Source organism: Lactuca virosa, chromosome 4 (assembly GCF_052849685.1).
Source record: "Lactuca virosa cultivar CGN04683 chromosome 4, Lactuca_virosa_CGN04683_v6, whole genome shotgun sequence".
Classification (NCBI taxonomy): domain Eukaryota; kingdom Viridiplantae; phylum Streptophyta; class Magnoliopsida; order Asterales; family Asteraceae; genus Lactuca; species Lactuca virosa.
The window spans coordinates 286,857,332-286,881,224 of NC_136429.1; positions in this window are offsets into that span (position 1 = coordinate 286,857,332).

The following is a 23,893-nucleotide window of genomic DNA, read 5'->3' on the forward strand; positions in this document are numbered from 1 at the left end:
ATCATTTATTTCAGAATGATTGGGTTTTGATTCAAGAACATACTGTCAATCAGTTATTTCAGAATGATTGGATTTTCATAAATAATATACATGTAACATTTAATATGCTTTTTATGAGACACTAGATTCAGGCTGTTTAATTCATTTTAGACAACATAGGAAAAGTCCTGACATTATAACCAGAATCTCCAGCCGGGGATCGAAACAAGTTGTGTGTAGATCTATATCGGGATTGACAACCCCGCACTCAGGCTGCTAGCTACAGTCAGGCATACACGCCGATGAATGGCAATTGTTATCACCAGTTTAAACGCCCACAAAGCGTTTGTTTCAGGCCATCCGTCATAGTATGGTTATAATAACTCATTAAAAAGATATTAACAATACGTTAGTGTATAAACAACTAAACGAAAGTACACCTTCAAAGTACCAGTTTACAGAATACAAAATACAATTGTTCAATACAGTTTTCAATGACAGCTGGTGGAGCCAGGCACACTCTCAGATACAAGTTTTCATAAAGGAATACAAATACAAAACATTAATACAAAGATAACGGTTTTATGGGAATAAAACTACTTTTCATATACAACAGAAAATATAGGATTTTCTGGAACAATTTACATATACAAGATACAGAGACATCCTTTAAACATAAACACTTATGCACTCACTCAACTTTATGTTGATACTCTCCTTTCAAATTACTTGTATTCTCAGGGAAATAATACACAGGTACTCCCCGAGCTTTTTGAGAAGATGGAGCTATGTTGAGTCATATCTTCTTTGTATAACTATATTTTGGTTCAATATACAACGATTGAACACATGTAAATACTTATACCTTTTTAATACAATGGTTGTTTGTACTTTGATTACTATGATGCATGTGTTGTGATACTACAATTAAAGTCCTCCACCCCCGGACGTTTCCGCCGTCTGGTTTGGGGGTGTGGAATCATGTAACCCGGACTCCAAATTTGTTTGGGTTCCCAAACTAACCCTCTGATTTGTAGGCAATGTGCAAGGAGGAACAAGAAGAAGAATGGTTAATCGATAGTGCCTGCTCCTTGCACATGACGGGAAGGTTAGAATACCTTCTAGATTTCAGGCCAATCAGTAGTGGTGGACACGTCACTTTTGGAAACAATGCAAATGGAATCATCAGGGTTATGGAGTATTAACTACGGGGAGCTTCTCTATTCAAAGAGTTGCTTACATAGAGGGTCTTAAGCATAACTTGATCAGTGTGGGTCAACTATGCAAACCTGGTCATCGGGTTGAATTTGATAGTGAATATTGCTACATAATGACAAATGATAGAAACACCAGCTTGATCAAGTCCAAAGCCGAAGGGACAATGTATACTTTGGATGTCACCTTGATCATTGGCAAACCGCAGTTGTGTTTTCTGTCAAAGGCAGTACCTGAAGTGAGTTGGTTGTGGCACCGCAAACTTGCTCACCTCAACTTCAGATACATCAACAATCTGGTCACAGAAGATTTAGTCCGTGGACTACCAATCTTGAAGTACAACAATCATACGTTATGCCCAGCCTGTGAGTGTGGAAAACAAACAAAGGGTAGTCATCCTCTTATTGTTGATTCTTCAATCATTGAACCATTAGAGCTACTTCACATTGATCTTTGTGGTCCATCTACCGTAGCTAGTCTTCATCACAAGAAATATATTATGGTTATAGTTGATGACTTTACTCGCTTTACTTGGGTCTTTTTCTTGAGACTCAAATTAGACACACCATAGATCATGATCAACTTCATCAAGGAAATAGAGCTCCAAATCAAGCTACCAGTCAGAAGGATAAGAAGTGACAACGAGATTGAATTCACTAATCAGCTCTTAAATAACTTCTTGGTTTCAAAGGGCATCAGTCACAACTTCTCGGCACCCTACACGCCACAACAAAATGGAGTAGTAGAGCGAAGAAAAAGCACATTGGTCGAAGCAGCTAGATCGATGTTGAACTTTGCCAACCTTCCTCTCTACTTCTGAGCGGAAGAAGTGGCAACTGCATGTTTTGTTCAAAATAGAAGCATCATTTGCAAACGCATCAACAAGACTCCCTATGAAGGTCTCAACAACCGCAAACCCAATGTCCGCTTCTTTCATATTGTAACGCTTTAAATTTTCAAACAGGTTTTTCATTTTTAAAACCACACAAAACACAGTTTCACATTTCTCAAACCCAAGTTATAATATGTTCAAAACACAAGTCAATAAAAATGTTTGACAATATCCCAGAATCCTCAAAACATAATCTCTAGCTGGTGTGTATAATCATGTCAGCGCATTCCGCGATCTTGAGAGGTATTTGAAACACATTTCACACAACACTGTAAGCACGAAGCTTAGTGAGTTCCCCAAAATACTACACACACAATATTTAGCCTCTCATGGCTATATCTCGATAAGGACCCTCTGGTCATGTGTCTCAGTGAGGACCCTTCGGTCTCACAGCTTAGGTTGGACCCTCCAGTCCTGTATCTCAGTGAGGACCAAGGTTCTAAAAAGCTCGCCATGGCTCCAAGGCTTGTATGTGCCGCCAAGCTTTACCAAAACGCCGCCTTGACTCATACATGTGTATAAAAATGAATAATAGTAGAAAATACATTTAAAAATATGAATTATATACAAAATTGCCACCTTAAGTCACGCCTTACAAACGATGTGGCTCGCCAAGGCTCGAAAAATCTTGAGGCTTGACATTGCCGCTAAGTCACGCCTTACGTTATTTAGAACCTTGGTGAGGACCCTCTGGTCTCACAGCTCGGTTTGGACCCTCTGGTCCTATCTCGATAAAGCACAAAATAATATACAACATAAATCATAAAGACAAAATGCACAATATATCACATAACTCAGTATAACCACATAAGACCCTCCGGTCAATAACTCAGATAAAGACCCTCCGGTCACACAGTATTACCACTCAGGTAAGTATAGTGAGAAGACGCACCTCGTAAAGTAAAGCAGTATATCCTGTACCCGAACTGCCGGTCTAGACTCCGCCTAACATATATCACATTTCCCTCTAATTAATAATTAATATTAACAACTCCCAAAATGTGTTAGGCTAAATTCCTCTACTAAACCCTAGAAGGGTAAAAGACCATTTTACCCCTCCATGGTCTCCAAAGTCCACAACTTGACCAAAACCCTAAAAGTCAACAGAAGTCAACATCCAGCGCGTATGCTGGGCGTACGTCCCTCTACGTTGGGCGTACAGTCAGCCATGCATGCATTGGGGTGGCTCAGGGCTACGTTGTGCGTAGCTGGGAGTTCGCACGGCGTACTCCCCAGATTCCTTCTTTTCACTCTTTTAGTATTAATCTGTTAAGACCATTGCTACTACTTCAGATATGGGCTGAAAAAGGTCCATTACTCCATAAAGTTGGTGACTTTAAGCCTTAACATGGCCGGACAAGTCTAAATCTCATAAACTATCATCCTTTACTCACAAAGGTTCTCATATCTCATGCATGGAGAGATCTTGACGACCAAGATCTCATTTTTATGAGTCCAAACATGAACTAATCAAACAATGATAAAGCTTTCAGCATGATACCTCTGAATGATGCACCAACCACAGAGAAACTCATATCCAAAAGCTTGGACACCAACTCTTCTTCCTTCAACTCATTCTTCACAAGAATTCCACAAGAACACTCAATAAGCTCACAATTGCTCTCACAAGCTAAGGAAACAGGATTTAGGGTTTGAGGGAAGTTGGAGGCTGGAAATGGTGGCTGGAAATGAGGTCATCATGTTCCTTAAATAGGGACACACATCACAATTAGGGTTTTCACTCTGAGCCTAGTACGCCCAGTGTACCCTCCGGTACGCCCAACGTACTAGGTGGCCTACGCGTCCATAATACGTACATGAGTACGATGAGCGTACACACACATACGCCCCACGTACTCATCTACCACCTTTTCTCAAATAAGGGCTAGCTTTGACAATTCACTAAAAGTAAGGGTTATCGATACATACCTTATTGCAGGGTGTTACAATTCTCCCCCACTAGAATTAGACTTCTCCCTCGAAGTCATCCTCGGGAAACAGCTCTGGGTACTGTTCGCGCATCTCGGTCTCCGACTCCCAAGTCTATTCTGAACCTCTACGATGTTGCCACTGAACTTTAACCAGATGCACCTCCTTGTTCCTCGATGTCCTTACTTTCCTGTTCAATATCGCTACCGGTCGCTCGATATAGTTCAGGTGATCATCAACCTGAATGTCTTCTAGAGGCACCACTGCCGTCTCGTCGGCTACACACTTCCTTAGCTGGGATACATGTAAGGTGTCATGAATCTGGCTCAACTCTGTAGGCAGCTCTAACCAATAAGCTACCTTACCCACTCGAGATAACACTCTGAAAGGACCAATGTATCTAGGACCCAGCTTGCCCCACTTCCTGGATCAAATCATCCCTTTCTATGGGGATACCTTCAGGAGGACAAAATCACCGACCTGGAACTCTAGCTCGGAAGGTCTATGGTCTGCGTAACTATTCTGACGACTCTGGGTCGTCAGTAACCTCTGTCTGACCTACTGGATCTGCTCTGTCGTCTTGAGCACTATCTCAGTGCTCCCCATAACTCTCCGCATGACCTCCCCCCAACAAATGGGAGTCCGCCACCTCCTCCCGTATAAAAGCTCAAAGGGAGGCATCCCAATACTGGAGTGATGACTGTTGTTGTAAGAAAACTCAGCCAAGGGCAGGTAGGAGTCCCAACTCCCACCTAAGTCCATAACATATGCACGTAGCATGTCCTCAAGCATCTGAATCGTCCGCTCGCTCTGCCCGTCTATCTGGGGGTGGTATGCGGTGCTGAAATGTAGCCGGGTACCCAACTCCTCATGAAATTTCTTCCAGAACCTGGAAGTAAAACGCACATCACGATCTGACACTATCAATGTTGGCACCCCATGACGTGCCACCACCTCTCGAACATAAACCTCGGTCAACTTCTCCGCAGAAGAGCTCTCACTTATAGCCAGGAAGTGAGCACTCTTCGTCAACCGATCTACAATCACCCAAATCGCATCGACACCCCACGCGTTCCTTGGTAACTTAGTAATAAAATCCATGGAAATCTGCTCCCACTTCCATAGAGGAATCTTCAAGGGCTGCAACTTTCCATGAGGGCGCTGGTGCTCTGCCTTGACCTTGCGGCAGGTCAAACACCTCTCAACTATCCATGCCATATCTCTCTTCATACAGGGCCACCAATATTCGTGTTTTAAATCCAAGTACATCTTATCTGCCCAACCACCCGTTCTCTATTGGGGTTCTCTGGTCTCATGGCCACCGCCTGGGCCTCTTCGATGGTATCTAAAACTAGAGTCATCACCGTCATCCTCATACACACGTCTCGGATTAGAGCACTCGCTCCTCTACGACTCAGGGCATCGGCTACCACATTAGCATTGCCATGATAATACAAAATCTCACAGTAATAGTCTTTCACTACATTTAACCACCTCCTCCGTCTCATATTTAGGTTGGGCTGATCCATGAGGTATCTCAGGTTCCTATGGTCCGTGTATATGGTACATCGAACACCATAAAGATAGCGGCGCCAAATCTTGAGGGCGAATACCACCGCCTCCAGCTCCAAATAATGGGTGGGATATCTCGTCTCGTGAGGCTTTAGCTGCCTCGATGTATATGCTATCACGTGCCCCCTCGGCATCAACACGACACCCAACCCCGAAATGGATGCATCACATTAGACTCTACTCCCTCCGGAAGGGCTAACACTGGAGCTTCGCATAATCTCAGGCGAAGAGTCTCGAATGATGCCTGCTGCTCAAGCCCCCAAGCAAAAATAACACCCTTCCTGGTCAATTTGGTGAGAGGAACAGTAATCTTGGAGAAATCTATGATAAACCTGCGATAGTAGCCTGCCAGACCTAGAAAACTCCTGATCTCGGATGGGGACCTTGGCACCTCCCACTGCATAACTGCCTCGATCTTGGCCGGGTCGACCAAAATCCCATTCTGATTAATGAGGTGTCCCAAGAACTGGACCTCTCGTAACCAGAAATCACACTTGGAGCATTTGGCATAAAGCTTCTTCATCCTCAACACTCCAAGAATCTCCTGTAGATGTTCCTCGTGCTGTTCCCTAGACCTCGAGTACACCAAAATATCATCGATGAACACGATCACCGACCGATCCAACATGGGCCTACACACCCGGTTCATGAGGTCCATGAACGTTGCCGGTGCATTGGTGAGCCCGAAAGGCATCACCACAAACTCGTAATGCCCATAACGAGTCCGAAAGGTCGTCTTCGGGATATCCTCCTTGCAGACTCTCATCTGATGATACCCAGATCTCAAATCAATCTTGGAAAACCAAGACGACCCCTGCAACTGATCAAACAATTTGTCGATCCCCGGTAGTGGATAACGGTTCTTGATCGTCAGCTTGTTCAACTCCCGTTAGTCGATGCACATCTGGTGTGAACCATCCTTTTTCTTGACAAAAAGGATCGGCGCTCCCCACGACGAGCTACTTGGTCTAATGAACCCCTTCCCCAGCAGCTCCTGGAGCTGCGAGGATAACTCCTGCATCTCGGGCGGCGCAAGGCGATAAGGTGCCTTGGCAATAGGCGCCGCCCCCGGAATCAGATCGATCCAGAACTCCACCTGTCTCTCAGGAGGCACACCCGACAATTCCTCGGGGAAAACATCCGGGAACTCAAATACTACTGAAACATTGGAAATAAAACTCGGCCTCTCAGTGGCAACTCCTGTATCCATCACATACGCTAAAAAGCCCATACATCCCTGCTGTAGACTCTGCCTCGCCCTGGCGGCAGAGCAGAAAGCTAATCCCGATTTAGTTCCCTCGCCATAAACAGTGAGTACTCCCCCACTAGGGTCTCGTATGGTCACCACCTGACGCTCACAGTCAATCACGGCTCCAAACCGGCTCAACCAATCATTGCCCAGTATGACACAGACATCACCCATCGCTATCGGCACCAGATCTATCGGAAACTCAACACCGAAAATCTCTAAAACACATCCCCGAAATATATAAGTGGCAAAAACCGCATGATCATCGGCTATAGAAACCCTCAGTGGTCGACTCGATGCCTCGCGTCTAACACTAATGTGACGACTAAAGGATTAGGACACGAAAGATCGACTCGCACCCGAGTCAAATAACACCAAGGCAGACACAGAATTCACAAGAAAAGTACCTATATGCAACACAGCATAAGCATAAACAAATCTCAAAATAACATGAATAAGGAGATACATATCAGCAACAACATCAGGCGCTGCGCGGACCTCCTCCGCAGTCAGCTGGAATGCTCTCCCACGAGCTCTCGGATCTATGTTTTCTCTATTATACATGCAAATATTGAATATTCCAAGATTTCATCCTAACTAGCATAATATGAAGCAACTATACTACAAAAGCCTAGTTAAATGACATACATTTTTTGATGGAGCTTGAAGTCTTGGTCTTTAAGAGCTTAGCCCCAATAGTTTGGAAGCCTCAAGTGGAATCACAAATCACCAAAAACACCTTGGAAAACTTGAGAGAATAGAATGCACACTATAAATCGGCCCACTCTTGTATTCTCACACACTAGTGCAAATTTCAAGTGCCAAGGACCTCTTTATATAGTATGGAGGATTAGGGTTACATTCATGTAAACCCTAATAACCATGACCTTTCATTTCCATAGGATCCATGGGTTAAACACTCCATGGACTATCCATGAAAGCTTAGCCCAACCAAAATGAACTTGGCCCATTCCATATATATATATATATATATATATATATATATATATATATATAAGAGTCCATATTTAATTAGTTCCTTTTTGATCACTAAATTAATTCTTGATCAATACTAATTAAATAATATGATTCCATATTAATATATTAGAACTTATAATATATTAATATAAATCATAAACATAATATTGTCAAAAGACTATCCATATAAATTGTTCCGATGAAGTGCAACCCAAATGGACCATGCCAAGTCGGGTCAAGTACATACCAATTATAGTTATGGGCTTAGACACTAATCCAACAGCACCAACCATGGAGAAACTCAGATCCTAAAGCTTGGAAACCAACTCTTCTTCCTTCAACTCCTTCTTCACAAGAGAATTCCACAAGAACACTCAATAAGCTCATAATTGCTCTCACAAGCTAAGGAAACGGGATTTAGGGTTTGAGGGAAGTTAGAGGCTGGAAATGGTGGCTGGAAATGAGGCCATCATGTTCCTTAAATAGGGACACACATCACAATTAGTATTTTCACTCTGAGCCTAGTACGCCCAGCGTGCCCTCCGGTACGCCCAACGTACTAGGTGGCCTCTGCATCCATAATACGCACTTGAGTACGCTGAGCGTACACACGCCTATGCTCGGCGTACTCATCTGCGACCTTTACTAAAATAAGGGCTAGCTTTCACAATTCACTAAAAGTAAGGGTTATCGATACATACCTTATTTCGAGGTGTTACACATATTTTTGGCTGCATATGTTTTGTGATCAACAACAAGGATCATCTTAACAAATTTGCACCGAAGTCTGATGAAGGCATATTTATGGGTTACTCCACCAATAAAGTCAAATACAGGGTTCTTGTGAGACGTACCTGACTAATAATCGAAAGTTTTGATGTTAAGTTTGATGACTATTATGTCCGCAGCTCTCCCCCTTCCACCGAAACAAAGTACATTATGGAAAGTGATATCCCCATATCCTCGGGTCCTTTCAACATAGTTGAAGTTAACTATGATGATCTCTTCGATCCCGTAGAAATAGCTCACCTTTCAGAAATCTTGGTGTCTCTAGTAGCACAACAACAACATGCAGTAGTATCTGAACCTATCTTGTCTGAAAGAACATCATTCAATACTTCCACCTCTTCACTTGAGGGGGAAATACCAGTTCCTTTGGAAGTAACAACCGCAGAGGTTCTGGTACTTGAGGGTAATGCTCTAGTGCCCAACCGTAGACCGACCACTCAATCAATCGATCTGAATACCCTGAAGAAGAAATTGAAAACATTAATACTCGAAGTGACTCAAGGATTGTTCATCACTCATCAATTCAGTGGGAACCAACGTCACTTGTCCAGGGGGAACCATCCACGGTTCAGGGGGAACCATCCACGATTCAGGGGGAACTCCCGTCATCAATCCAGGGGGAACTTCCTTTACCTACCTTAGACCCCATTTCAACAAACCAAGACTCATCCGCCGACTGTTCTCAAACCGAGGGGGAACTACCTTCTCCTATCGCAGAGTCTTCAGACGTAGAGGACATCCCCTCAACCGCAGCCACAGACCATCAAAAATCCCGACTACATGTTTGGACAAGAGATCACCCACCGGGTCAAATCATCGGCAACCCATCCTCATGTATTCAAACTCGATCCTCTAGTGATTTAAATAACCATTGTCATTATGCAACATTCATGTCTTCTGTCGAGCTCAGAACAACAAAATAATCATTTATAGAGCTCGATTGGATCATTGCAATACACGAGGACCTTGCTAAGTTTGAAAGAAATAAAGTTTGGAAATTGGTATCGAAGCCAAAATATCACACAATCGTCGGTACAAGATGGGTGTATTAGAACAAGATAGATGAATCTGATGCAGTGGTAAGGAACAAAGCTCGATTAGTCGCCAAGGGGTATAGTCAACTTGAGGGTGTTGACTACGATGAAACATATGCCCATGTAGCAAGAATGGAAGCAATATGCATTTTCTTAGCGTATGATGCACATAAAAACATCAAAGTTCATCAAATGGATGTAAAAAGTGCCTTTCTGAATGGAGAACTGAAAGAGGAAGTCTACCTACAACAAACTTTAGGATTTGAAATTCTTGAATTTCCAAATCACTGCTACAAGCTGGAGAAAGCAGTATACGGTCTTAAGTAGGCACCTAGAGCGTGGTATGAAACTCTTTCCGAGTTTCTTATCACCTCAGGATACAAAAGAGGTGTGATTGATCCCATGTTATTTAGACGAGCAAATTATAATCACTTGATGCTTATTCAAATATATGTGGATACATTTTCGGATCAACAGATCAGGGTATGGTGGATGATTTTGCAAGGCTTATGACAAGAAAGTTTCAAATGAGCATGAATAGAGAGATCAACTTCTTTCTAGGACTTCAAGTTAAAAAGGTCCCTCAAGGGATTTTCATTCATCAAGAAAAGTATACCACTGAGTTATTGAATAAATTTTCGATGGACAATTGCTCCTCAGCCAAGGTCCCGATGGCCTTTGGGTATAAGATCTCAGCTGACCCTACCGGAGAGTCAGTTGACCACAAACCCTACCGAGGAATGATTGGGTCGTTGATGTACCCCATTGCTAGCCGACTGAATATTATATTTGCAACGGGTTTATGTGCTCGGCACCAAACTGGCCTTAAAGTATCTCACTTAAACGCAGTCAAGCAAATCCTCAAATATCTAAAGGGAAGTAAAGCGATGAGCCTCTGGTACCCTGCGGGCAATGACTTCAGTCTTCAAGCATTCACAGATGCAGATCTTGTTGGGTGCAGATTAGATCATAAAAGCACTTCGGGTGGATTCCAGTTGTTAGGAGGAAAATTAGTTAGTTGGTCTTCAAGGAAACAAAACTGTGTTTCTTTGTCTACCGCAGAGGCGGAATATGTGACCGCAACCAACTGTTGTTCCCAAGTCCTTTGGATGAAGACTCAACTTATGGACTAGGGTTACAGGATTCTGCGGGTGCCCATTTACTGTGATTCAGAGAGTGTAATAGTGATTTCTCATAATCCTATTCATCACTCGAAGACGAAGCACATTGAACTACAATACCACTTCATCAAAGACCACATCCTCAAAGGTAACATCGAACTCAATTTTTGTCCCCACTCACGAAGAAATAGCTGATGTTTTTACTAAGGAACTTGATGCTACAAAGCTAAATGGATTTTGGGAAATGCTAGGAATGATGAACCCAGACCCGCAATTCTTTTTCAATTAATAAGTACCACAGACCTTTACAGGTCTCCAAGGGTGAATGAACTGCTTCTTTTCTTTTCTTTTCAAAATAAAACTCTTAAAGCACTTCCCTCACTGCGGTTCTTCTCAATAGAATAATATATTCTTCATATTTATTTTTCAGTATACTTTGTATACTGAAATCATATATGATCAATATATTCTTCGGGTCTTTTATTTCTTTTATTTCTAACCTTCATGATCATGTTTGTTTTCAGCTACTGCTGCCGCAACCACTTTGCATTCTACCGTAGTTGCATTGAATGAACCTGCAGTCATCACTTCATAAAGACCTTAAATGATATTGTGTGCTACTTAATGGACTTTAATAAAAACATTCTTCAAACATTCGTTTTGTCTCACATGATATTTCAATCCTTTTCAAATGACTTTCCTTGGTCAGGTTCCTTTTTCGGATAAAAAACAAATGAATCGTTTTTCCATAAACATAATCTTTTTAAGAAATCTTTTTCCTTAACCAGTCATGTCACACAACCGTTTGATGTCTAATCCATTTCCACTTCCCCATTTTTCACAACGGATAAACCACCCTCACCCCACGATCAGTCGGCGTATGATCATGGTCCTACAACACATTAAATGCTCCTCTTTTCCCAGAAATAATTTAATTGTGATTTTTTTTTAATTTTAGCTGATAATGGTAAAAACCCAATGGTTTTTCACTTTAACAGCTGTAATTAAAGTGATATCAATAACTTTTGAAATCCGGAGGTATAAAACCCCCAATTCTTTCCAAGATAGCCTTTACGCTATCTGAACTCTCTCGACGAACTTCATCTTCTTCATCTTCTTGCTAAAACCTTTTCTACAAGTTCTCAAATCTTTTCTGTAACAATGGTGAAGTCTGGTATCTCGAAGAAATAGTCAAAAGCATCCGGCTCAGCCCGTCCAACCGGTTCAGAATCCACCATCAAGGATCAAACACCATCAATCGCTTCAAGCAATTTCAAAGCAATCTTCGAAGATCATCCGTCGTACAACGAAGCTATCAAACTAATGATCAAGTTCCTCCCTTCTTATCCACTGTTTCGTGCTTTCGATTCATTCACAGAGGCTGTTCCTTTATATGTGTTGTTCAAATGTGCGTTTTGGGCGTTTCGTCCTAGCCACAATCTGCAAGAAGTTCATCTTAATCTTGTAGATGATTCTCTGGTGGTGTTAACGAAAGAAAAGTTTCTTGATGCAATCAATCTTAGAGTTCTTCCATCAACAAAGTTTTACTCCCCAAGCTCAAACGATGTGTTCTCTACCCTTTATCAAATGGGGTACCAAAAGAAGCTCAAAGGTGTTGGTGAATTCAAAAAGAACCAATTACCAGCTGTCTGGAAACTCGTGTGCCATTTCATGATTAGGAGTCTCTCAGGAAGGACTGGTGGTACCGATAATATGGGAATCAAGCTCTTGGAGATCATATGGAGTATCTACACCGGCAATCCAGTTAATTATGGGCGGATATTGTGGGATGATTTCCTACAATACATCTCCAAAGATGCTCCAAAAGAGGGTTTGACAGAGCTTGCCTTTGCTCGATTTTGGTCTTTGTGTATTTTCGATCTTCACAAGGAGGCTAACCTTAGCATGGGCAATGACACCACCCTGTTTTCAGCCCGCGATCTCAAAAGGTATACTGCTTCCAAAGATCAAACTATTTTCGGTCCTATTCGTAGACTGCCCATGTATATCTTAAAGTCCATTGGACTCACTACGATAGAGGTGGATGACCATATCATGGCTACGAGTGATATTTCCCCATATCACTCTTCCCCGCCTAAACCTAGTCAGCCCACCGCAACACATGACCCCTAGACTACCGTAGACCAAGATACTCAATCGAAACCCAAAAGAGTCAAATCTCTTGTTCTCCAAAGGGAAACTCCCAGGAACATTGTGCAAAAGGGATTTGTTCCCTCTAAGAAATGAAAGACCAAGATCGCAGAATCTTATGTTGCGGCTCATCAATCTCCTTCCAAGGCTTTTGATCATCCGGTGAATGTCATTGATGACAGTTATCCTGAGCCTTCGGCATCAGGAGATGTTTTCCAGAGAACGAAACTCAGGTTAACCCCCAGTCATGACTATATGCGAACCACGTCACATACCGAAGTCTCTCAACAGACTCCGGTAGTCATTCGAGTCACCGTAGAATCACCTTCTAAAACCCCAACTCACCACTCAGATACAGAGAGTATATATGTTCCATATCACAATGGAGACATGCCCCCAGTTTGAACCCACGTGGATCCAATTGTGACGAGTCGCCCTAAGGTCTGCAGGGCATCAAGGTTGCACGTATTTGATCCTGAGGAAATGAAATCCATTGTGTTTCATGTCACACAAACACTCGATACACAAGTTGCACTGCAAGGCACTTCTTTCTCAGCCCTTGTCGGAACTGAGCCGAGGCCATACTCGACTTTAGGTCAAGGAGACCAAGGAAGCTCAAGAAATCCTATTCCATCGACATTACGATCAATTGGTCTAGGCGTGGGGAGCACAAATGTGCAAGGAACCACGAACCCGAGGGACACCTCGGTGAAACAAGGATTTGACGGCTACACATCAGATGACTCTTGGACCTGCTATTGTCCCACTACCGAGTCTGGAATGAGGAAGTTTAAGGCATTCAAGAGGGAAGTGAAAGCACGAAAAGCTCAACAAGTGCATCAACATCAGCAGCAGGAAGCCATTCAAACAGTGGCAAAATATTGGGCTGATTCCATCAACAACGCCAAAACAGTTCATGATATCTTAACAATCCAACAATGGATGACTGCAATGGAAGACACGGTTCAACAAGTTCACAACATGAAGGATGTTGTCGGTCCCTCAAAGCCCCCTCCAAGTGAATAAGCTCACGATTCAAACGAAGATGAAACCGCAATTGAAATAAGCTCAGCTCCTATGTTCGGTATGGATGATGACAATTTTGAGGATGTTCAACAACCCATTCCCTCAGATGATTTCATAATGGTGGTTGATGATGAAGAATCCAATGGATCACAACATTCCACTTCAACCCAGAGCCAAAAAGAGGAAAAAGATAGTTGTTTCAAGGAAAGAGTTTCTGAGTCTTCAGGCCAAAGTAGATCAAGTCTTGGCCACAACCATTTCAAAAGAACCGCAGAGCACAGGCATTCCCACACCGTAATCTCTTGTTGAACGTATTGAAGTGCTAGAGACAAGAGAACAGATGAATGTGAAAAGAATTATTCTCATAATTGAAATGGGTATAAGAGATCTGGATAATCGGAGAACCACAGACCATAAAGATTCATGGAAAAAGCTAAACACTTCATCATTGAAGTAAAGAAGTTGAAAGAAGACCTACAACTCACACTGCAGACTCAAGAAAGCAATTCCAAAAAGCTTATTGAGGAAACCCATACAGCGTATGAATCAGGGTATGCAGTACCCCAGGAGACAATTAAAGGTTTAACAAGATCTCTCACAGCCAACCGTAGTGTTGATGAAATTCTCCGCCTCACCAAGGAGACTTATCAACTTCTTTTCAACCCAATCATTCCCAACAACCAACAAGTCTGCAATCAAATGAAGTCCCAATTCAATGAAACCTTTCAGATGGTTCGAGGAGCAACAGGAGGTTGCTTCCTCAAAAGGGGGATGTGAAAGCAACCTAAGAAGAGATCAAGAACAAGATCCTTCACAATCTAATACTCCTTCATTTCATCAACAACAAACTCCTCTACAACCTCCTCCTACCTAAGAGCACAACAAACCACCAACTCCACGGTCTTCACCGTAAAAGTCTCCAAAAAAATCAACTTCTCAAGGCTCTACACAACAAACTCCCCCGCATTTCAAAAACTTAGCACCTGAAATGTCATCTGAACACTCTAATGATTCTCCGACCACGACTCAAAGAAAACGTGACTGGAGGGCAGAAAAGTTTGCAGAGCAGATTTAGAAAGCTCATGGGTTCGATACAATGATGGATGAATCCTTAGTTAATTCTTGGGTAAATCCTACCCACAGGCTACTGGATGATGATTACAGGCCAATCCTTACTTATGTTGAACCTCCATCAGATGGCTACTAGGACATTCCCATCTCCCCAAACTCCAAGTTTTTTCTAGTCTTCCAATCTTTTGATTCAAGCCTTCCGGATGAAAAGAGACTCCCCATGGAGTTTGAATGCCTGAACCTTTTTCATGCTAAGCATGGTTCAGAGTTCGATAAAATATGGTCTAATGATAGACCAGACGGGGTTAAGAACTACAAACTGAGAAAATTCATGAAGGCTGATTTCTTTCAATACACTCTGACTAGAAGAGGAGATGAATATGTTCGAACCCAAGCAGACTTTGTGAATATGAACCCTGAAGAAATATTCTTAATAGCTCGGGTATTCCAGTTCAAAGCTGAAAAGCATCCGAAGATGAAAGTTGCTTATGAAAGAGCTTGTGATTTCCTCAAGGCATTGATATACGATTTTGGAAAGATTGATGCAGAAATTCATCCTGTCCTTGCCAACAAATTTGATTTTCCTGAATTCGAGTCTGTACCAACATACATTAACGGGTTTCAAGAAATGTCACTTGGAGCAACTAACTACCTTGAGCTAGGAGTTGTATACAAAAGAGCTCAAGATGGTCCCAAATATTTCATTCCGGTGACCACAATTCATCGACTCACCAAGAAGCAACTAGACATCACTTTGGCTTCAGTGCAAAGATCGAATCACACTACGGATGAAGTCAAGTTTGAAATCTCAAGGAGAATCCAGTGGTTGTTCGAAGTTATAAAATTCTGGTGGATTCTAATTCGGTTCCTCAAGTTGAACAAGTGAAGAAAGTTAGCTAAGGGGTCACTTTGGGGGAAATTGTTGATACAAAAAGTGACCCTCTTTAGCTAAGGAACTGCAGTCTAGAGTGTTGGTGATACCGTAGAAGAAGTTGACTACCGAAGTTGGAGAAAATCCCTTGTGAACCGCAACCGCAACAGCTACTGCATAAATGAATGATGAATGAAGACTTTCATGTTACTTTACTGACTTAGCGTGTTTGCTTAGTTTTGTCCAGTGAACCTTGCATGGTCACTGAAGTCAGTAGAATAGTATTTGTTTATTTCAAATGTAACTTTTTGGGACTCTATAAATAGAGGATCTCACTTCATGTAATGACACACCTTCACGATCTTTCTGAACTATTATCGAAATACAAAGATCATTCATCTCTATTCTATCTTAACTGATATCTCGAGTTCCTCTTCACTTTAAGTTGATCACATTTATTAACTTGTGTTTGCATGCAATCCTTGTTATGAATCAACTTGGTGTCTACTTGATATAACTTGTTGTCATTTATATTTCCTTTATATTTCCGCAATCTAACATTTCTAACTTATTATTGTTGAACTAACAAGATCATTGAGATTAACTTATTCCGCAACTTATTATCTTGTACTAACATTTATTCAAGTGTTCCTCAAAGTTTTTCTCTCAACATCACCCCATGCAACTTCCAAATGAAGGCCTGATCTGGAAATAATGGCCCAAGCTATCACGCCACTTATGGCTCCAACCGATCATAACAACCCGACAAACCTGACGCCACCAAATCAAATGCTAAAAGTGAAATCTACAAGACCAACCGTAGTCTTATATCATAACCGGCCTCCAACGACCTACCACTTCCTGGTTCCATGCATGTTGTGGTCTTCCTACAGCCTTACGAACTGACCCAACCTAGTCTAAACCCCTGAAGAAATCCTTGACCAATCATATAATGAAATCTATCTGAAAATCCGAAACCCCATACTAGCCTAACCCCACACAGATCAAACCACACCAAAGCACAGGAGCATGATCTGCCAACAAAATTGAAACCATTCTTTACCCCTGAACCCTTCCATAGATGCCCTCGACATAATGATACCTTATTTCAAAACCTACAGAACAGAAAGACTTACATATAGACACTCGCGATTCCCAACGCGAGTTCCCACTAAGAACCAACTCGGTACCTAACTCATAATCCGAGACCCAAAGATCTACACTTGCAGTTAACCAAAAACCCTCTGATCCACGATAACCCCTCCCTAAACCGAAAGGTAAAGGTTCCTAATTCAACACTGAGACTACCAGTCTTGCACTTGGTCCAACCACTAGTTCCCAAGAATCTAAATAACAAGGCTACCCAACCTATAAACCCCTCTTCGTCACATACTTACCACCCACTTAATCCTGCAACTCAAGATCCAAGACCTCGACCCGACGGTCTCTACCAGGTCCCACCTGTATTGCTATAATCGCACGGGCCTCACCCACGGGTCCCACCCAACTATACCACGAAGCGGCCTCGCCCACAAGTCCCACCCGTTTATCGCTACATAGGCCTGACTCTGCCTCGGACCCCAATGGTCCTTAACCTCAAATAGAGAATTACTCCTCGACAATCCTGCTTGGCGTGCCCAAGGCACGAACTGATCCCTCTTTACACTCATGACCACCTCCGACGATTATTTACTTCAGAATGGTGAATTCTACGATCCCCATTGTAGTCTTACAACACTTTTAACCAACCACGGTTACCACCCATGGTCTTACCGCACCCAAACCATCACAACCCCACAAATCCGAAGCTGAAACCTGCATCCAACTGCATCCAATCAGGTGCTCGGGGCATGCTTTAAACCCCAAAGCCTTCATCAAACAAGAACAAGCAGCGAGGCTCTAACACAACCATCGACTTGGATTCATCCATAAGCTTGTTATGCATGAAAAGGATGACGCCGACCAGATGTTGGAAGTTTCCTGGACTTCCAACTTACAATACTTCAATCCAGACGAACTCTTGGGTCCTCTCTCCTCCTGGACAGGATGTGAAATTTGCCCTAGTTCCACAACCTTCCTAGCTCCCGGAAATACTGATCGATTCTCCCCCACTTGGATTCAACGAATCTCTCTCATCCCACAAATCTGATGGATTTCCCCCAACCCATCAAACCTCATATACTGAAAGCCGATTATGGCCTGTGCTTACCAATACTAGCGTTCCATTACTAGCCAATCTCAAAGATCGCCAATTCCTGAAATCATGAACAATAATCTTGAGATCTTAACCAGCCTGATAATCCAAATCACCTCCCATGATACCATACCAATTCCTTGAGTTCCTAAGTTGGAGACTAGAAACCATAACCCTTACCCTGAATGACGAATCTTCGCCCCAACTTCCATTCTCAAAGAACCACTAAACACTAACCGAATATAACCCATGCGGAAATATAACTCCCCTGACACATCCAATGAATAAACAACTCATGCAACTGACACCACTATCTTCCTACTACCACTCCTCTTCTAGCAACGGACGTGCGTGAACCCAAAAGTTCTTCCATAGGCAACTGTCGATCATACCAGAACAAATGAAAAAACCACTGAAACCAAACCAAAGATCTTCCAAGAAACACCCCTGAATTGATCCCGGCCAATACCCAGATCCACAACTAAACACGCTAAAACCCGCTCAACAAGATACGACCCTCTAATGATTCATTGAATACTTTCGGCATGCAAAAATTGCATATCACAATCCTTGATAATATGACCCACACAATAGCAGAAAATCAACCCGAGATATTTCTTACCTAGACCCAAGCAAAATTCCAACGCAATACAAATTCCCAATAACAACCCAGAAGGAAACAAAAGATGACATACCCGCAAAATCCTTAGAAGGAATCCTGACCTCCTCCTCCTGAGTTACCCCGACCATTCTTGGGACATGGTGCAAAACTCACCTCCAATCCTAAATGACAAGAACTAACAATAGGATCCTGCTTCCTGAAGGATTGTAGAGGTCCACAAGCTTTGGGCTCCGGGCGAGCCCCAACTACCCTAATACAACCTCGGGCCGAAAGGCCCCGAGGTGACCATTCAAGAGCTCCAAAATCCTTTCCTTGACTGAATAAAATACCATCGAGGTCCATTCCAAAATACCATGAGTAATCTCCAATGAGATGAACTCCCGCGTCCGCGTAACGATCGGCTCAGTACCTGCTCCTAAGCCGGAATCAGAATCTAAACCCCATTCGTGAGTGCTCATCACCATACCAAAACAACATGCACAAGATCCGAATATACCCAAGAATCCTCATCCTACAAGCTTCCTAGATACTCCAAGACTCTCCTCGATTCGAGTATGGATCCTGTGCTTTCAGTAGTACGGGCCCAATACTACCTTCCACACCTATCCATACTTTCCTCAAGAATCCTCCCAAATCCTCTAAGTCGCCTTCTCTAATACATACACCAACACTTGCTAACCCGCACAACAAAACCCACTGAAGCAATCCCTAGGCTTTCCTAGGTTCCCAACCTCACCCTGCCATCAGCTGCTGAAGAACTCCTCATAATGTTAGCTAGCTACCTCATGAGTACAATCTTGTGCAACAAAGCTTAGATAATCCTTCAATTAATAGACTCATCCCTACAATGGTTAGACTCAAACGAGAGTTGCACAATAGGGTCAAGTCCGTCACTCTGAGATTATCCAACCTTTGCCACATGTAACTTGACATATTCACTCAATAGCTAACTCACATCACTTATGAGTTCTAAAAAGCATAAAGCAAGCAACATTCATGTAGTACACTCCAATCCCACATATTACAACTCATACAAGAAGCTCCCACTCCCACTGCTGACTGCCTACGCATCCAAATCAAACCCAATCCAACATCCCATGCTTCCTAGACTACCAGACATCACATATCAAGCCAACCTATCACTGGCTAATCAGAACTAGCATGCAAGTCTACAAGCTCATACAATAGGCAAACAAGGCATCTCTCCTAGCATTCTATCATGCAAAAACTGAGTAGATCCTTAACCCTAACTAGCATGCGATTCACAGATTCACAGATCAAAACATATTAAATAACATGTATGGGTATTCTGGGAAGCTTACTTGAGCTCGGCTGATTGCATGCACCACACCCTTTTCTTATTTTAGAAAACCCTTTCTTAAGAAAATATATTTCTTTTTTGAAAAACCTTACCAAATCCCCGGTTTGAGTTCAGACACACCCGAGAGTGTGCCCGAATCCCTCAAACCAAGGCTCTAATACCAACTTGTAATGTCCCAAAAATAATGACACAAAATTTATGTTTTTAGATTAATAAATCGTTAATACATGGTATTTCCATAAAACCAAGGTAATCAAGAGTTATCAAAACATCATCGAATCAGAGTAAATCACAGAATGTGGAAACATGTGGTGTGTGCTCTACAATAATAACAAGCTCTTCCATTTGAAAAGCAAAGTACCTGAAACATAAACTGAAAACCGTAAGCACAAAGCTTAGTAAGTTCCCCAAGATACCTCATACCATACATAATAAATCACATACTAGGCCCCCGCCCTCCATCAGGCCTCGCCAGTCTCGAGTTCCACTCGTCCTCGGGCCTCTCCCGACATCGAGCCTCGCGCGAATTATAGATCTATCAATTACCAGGCCCCGCCCGATACACATATACTCATATAACCGTATAATCATATAAACATATAACCTTACTAACTCATGCAATAATCACAAAGACTACAATATACCGTACAACCATCGAGCCCCGCTCGGCGTCGGGCCTCGCCCGGTAAGCATAAAACAGATACTCATAACCAGCATACACTATAATCCTCAGGCCCTACTTGGCATCGGGCCTTGCTTGGTAAGCATACCATTCCATAATGCACACAAGAGTTACGCACGCATCTATCATTCTAACATAAAAACCATGGGCCGACATTAGTGCCTTCGACCTGCTAAATACAGTGAGGAGACTCACCTCGCCCTGCCGAATCACACAGACGATCCATGGCTGCTAGGTGACAGATCTCCGAACTGTCAACATCAAAACAACACCCAATTAACAATTGAGTTCCAATACATAATCCATAAATCCTTACTTGGGGTAAAAAGACCATTTTACCCCTAACCTAGCTTGTTCCAAGACTGAGGCCCAAACTCAAAATCTAAAAGGACCAAAACCAATTAATCACTCAAGGCCCATACTTGGCCTAAATTTCCAAATTAGGACCCAAACCCCTTACATGGGCCTTACCGTAATACCCAAACATAGCCCAACATAACTCATGGTCACCCTGATCAAACTCCTGGTCAAAGTCAAAGTCAACAACAACCCATGTTGACCAAACACACCGTGTTGCCCCTTGGACACGTTGTGTTCTTCCATCATCCAAATTATCGGGAAACCCCTAGCCAACACGCCATGTTGGCTTGTAAACAGGTCATTTTTGCCCGAGATTCAACAACTCAACCATTAAGCACTTAATCCATAAAGGCATGGCCCCAAAACATAGATCTGACCTCCTTGAGCTGGATTATCACATAAAGTTGCCAACTTTACATCCCTACATGACTAAATGAAGCTCTTAAGCTAAAAAGGGACTTAATAGAGGGCTTAAAGCATGCATGATACCATTCTTCACATAAAGCTTGCAAACCCAGATCTGAAAGAATAATCTCTTAAACAACCCAACTCATCCATGGACCCAGAAAGGAGACCAAAATCATAATAAACTAGCCATAAAGAGATCTAATCAAACACAATTCAAAATGCAAACTTGATACCTCAAAGAGACTGCAAAAAGTGGAGAGATTATGGATCTATGATCTTCCTTCCAAGCTAAGCACCTTCAATCTTCAAAGCTTCCTTTAGAAATGAACAAAATAACCACAAGAATCCACTCAAGGCTCAAGAACACCACCATGAAAGCTTAAGGGACGAATTAGGGTTTGAGTGGCAATGGAGGTTGGTAAGGAGGCCATCCATGAGGTTTTAAGGCCTTTAAATAGGGTGCAACACCGTAAAATTAGGGTTTCCTTCCCGGCTGCCAACACGCCGTGTTAAGATACCATAACACACCGTGTTGGTCCATTAATCTTCGCTTTTCTTCAAATCTAGACACGCTGTGTTGGTTCTATTGGATTAATGTTTAAGTCCATAACTATAATTGGTAAGACTTGACCCGACCCGGCATGGTCCATTTGGGTTGCATGGCATCATGCATTTGGATAGACTATAATGAGAGAAATAACACTTAAGGTTGGTTAATATATTATAAGTTCTAATATATTAATAAGGTTATTTAATTAGTATTGATCAAGAATTAATTTGGAATTAATTAAGTGATCAAAAGGAGACTAATTAAATATATGGGTTGATTGTGTAAATCATTCATTCTTATATATGTGGGCTTGTGATCCAAGATTCCTTATGTTGGACTAAGTCCATGGGGTGACCCATGGATACTCCATGGAGGTTAAAATCCATGGAGCATAAGGAATGGGTAAAGTTATGAGTTACATGGTGTAACCCTAATAGCCACCATATAAAAGAATCTCATGGCTCAAGAAATCGTGCACTAATGTGTGAGTGTGAGGGCTAGACGATTTCAAGGAGTGTTCAAGTTTCTCTCAAGTTATTCCAAGTGTATTTGGTGTTGTGTGAACCATTTGAGGTGTCACACTTGGGGCACTAGGCACTCAAGCTTCATGAAGACATTCTACATCAAAGAGGTATGTATTCTATCTTGTTATATTTATTATTTTGTATGATAGATTAGGATAATACCTTGGATGTTCATAATTGTATGTATAATAGAGAAAACATAGATCCAAGGTATTTAGGGTTGCATGTACACTTAGGAGTGTTAGAATGCTCATAACCCAACAGTGGTATCAGAGCCAGGTTTGTTTTCTTGTTATACTTGCAAAAGTAGCTGAAAAATTAGGTTGGATGCATCTATTCGATTGTTTTGGCTGGAATTGGACTAGGAACATTACCCTAAGATGTTTTTGGACTTATAAACTTGTTTTTGATGTGGTAATGTTCATGCTAATCCAATTTCTAAGATAATTGTCATAATTTCAAGATTTGTATTAGTTTGTATGTTCATGCTAATTTCTTGAAGATTGATGATTTGAATTATCTTGTTCTTATGAGGTTCTTAGATTAATAGAAAAGTTGTGTGAAATAGTTGTTTTCAATCCATTTTAATCTAAGAGTTGATTCCAAAGTGTGTTTTTGTAACTTGTCCTCAAGTTATATGAAAAGTCACATTTAAGAATCATAAAACTCATAAAAGTTGGCAAAGGTTACAAAATGAAGAGTCTAGTTCTAATTAAATGGTTTTATGACTCCATAACTTGTCCTCAAGTTATGGAGGTTCAAGAGTCTCTTCATTAAATTAAAAAAAAAAGTGTAACCTTAATTAGTTCCATAAGTTACAATAAAAAAAAGTTATTTTTTTTTATTAATTAGTTTAAAGTCTTCCATAACTTGTCCTCAAGTTATGGAACTTGAAGAGTTTTTTTTTAATTAAAACTACTTTAAACTCATAAGTTATGGAATTAATTAGTTTTGAATAGTTTCAAAACTTGCCCTCAAGTTTTGGAATTTGAAAAGTTTTCACTTATGAATACTTTAATTCCAAGTTAGCCCTTAGAATTTTAAAAGTTAAAATTCAACCCTTATACTTTATAATATTATAAGTTAATAATATTTATATATATGTATAAGAGTAAAGTCAGTCTTACCGTTAGTAGGCCTCATTCACGAAGCCGGTCTATAAGGGGGGTATAAGGTTACTGCCTATAAAATGGCAGTTTAATGGGTGTCCACTCACACCCACCGCTTCCTTGACTGGTGGAGGGTCGTTAGCCGAACGGGTAGGACAAGGACTATAATTCTCCTTTCATTAAAAGTATTAATGATAAATACTAAGTAACTAAACTCTTATTAATACCCAATCTTAGTTACTTAGG